We start from the raw sequence: 1,815 nt of genomic DNA on the forward strand, positions 1-1,815 counted from the left end.
TAAAATATTTGTATCCCTTCAATCTGCTTTGTAATCATCAAAATCAATCTAGGAGCAACACTATCTAATCTACATCCAGCAAAATTGGCATCTGAATATCCTATTAAGTCAATTAATGAGTCCTTAGAATACCATAATCCTAGAGTTTGTGTACCATTTAAATATCTAAGGATTCTTTTAACCGCATTCAAGTGTGATTCTTTTGGATTTGATTGAAAGCGAGTATATAGACAAACACTAAACATAATATCAGGTCTACTAGCAATTAAATATAATAGAGAACCAATCATATCTCTATAAAATTTTAAGTCTACACTTTTACCTTCTTCGTCCTTGTCAAGCTTACATGATGGGCTCATGGGTGTGCCAATTGCTTTGGAGTTCTCTATTCCAAATCTTTTGAGTAATTCTCTTATGTACTTGCTTTGGGTGATGGAGATTCCTTTCTTTGTTTGTTTGATTTAGAGTTCGAGAAAGAATGTAAGTTTTTCCATCATGCTCATCTCAAACTCTCCCTGTATGAGCTTTGCAAAATCTTGACAAAGAGTTTCATTAGTAGACTCAAAAATAATGTCATCGACATATATTTGTATAACTAATATATCATCTTGATTTTTTTTAATGAAAAGGGTTGTGTCTACATTTTCTCTTGAAAAAATATTATTAAGTAAAAATTTGCTTAGCCTTTCATACCAAGCCCTGGGTGCTTGTTTTAAACCATATAGAGCTTTATTTAACTTAAAAATATGATTAGAAAAAGTATGATTTTCAAAACCTGGGGGTTGTTCTACATAAACTTCTTCAGCAATATATCCATTTAGAAAAGCACTTTTGACATCCATTTAAAATAACTTAAAATTCATAAAGCAAGCATATGAAAGTAGAAGTCTAATTGCTTCTAATCTAGCAACAAGTGCAAAGGTCTCATCAAAATCAATTCCTTCTTCTTGATTATAACCTTTTGCAACCAATCTTGCTTTATTTCTTATTACATTTTCATGTTCATCCAATTTATTCCTATATACCCATTTTGTACCAATTATTGAATAATTTTTAGGTCTTGATACTAAAGTCCATACATTATTTCTTTCAAATTGATTAAGTTCTTCTTGCATTGTATTAATCCAATTATAATCTTTTTCAGCTTCGTCTATGATTTTAGGTTCAAGATGAGAGACAAAAGCAAAATAATTGAATACATCTCTAAGTGAGGAACGAGTTCTTACACCATGTGTAGGATCACCAATGATTAGTTCCTTGAGGTGATTGTGATCAGACCTCCATTCTTTGGGTAGATCATTTGTACCTTGAGGTTGTTCTTGTTGTTTTTCACCTTCCTCATCCTGTTTGTCTTCATTTTCTTCATCATCTTGAATGGTTGAATCTTTTAGAGTGATCTCCTTCATCTCTTCTATAAGAGAATTTGTATCATCAATACCTTCATTCTTCCTTGAAGGAAGATCATTAGTTTCATCAAAGACAACATGTATTGACTCCTCTACTACTAAGGTTCTTTTGTTGAAAACTCTAAAGGCTTTATTAGAAGAGGAGTAACCAAGAAAAATCGCTTCATCAGATTTTGCATCAAATTTTTCTAGTCTTTCTTTACCATTGTTTAACACAAAACATCAGCAACCAAAAATATGAAAATATGCAATGTTTGGTTTTCTTCCTTTCCAAAGCTCATAGGGAGTTTTTTTTTAAATTTGTCTAATTAAAGCATGATTTAATATGTAATATGCCGTGTTAATTACTTTCATCTAAAAGTATCTTGGAAGGTTGCTTTCACATAGCATGGTACAGGCCATTTCTTCA

This window comes from Elaeis guineensis, chromosome 6, assembly GCF_000442705.2.
Source record: "Elaeis guineensis isolate ETL-2024a chromosome 6, EG11, whole genome shotgun sequence".
Taxonomy (NCBI): Eukaryota; Viridiplantae; Streptophyta; class Magnoliopsida; order Arecales; family Arecaceae; genus Elaeis; species Elaeis guineensis.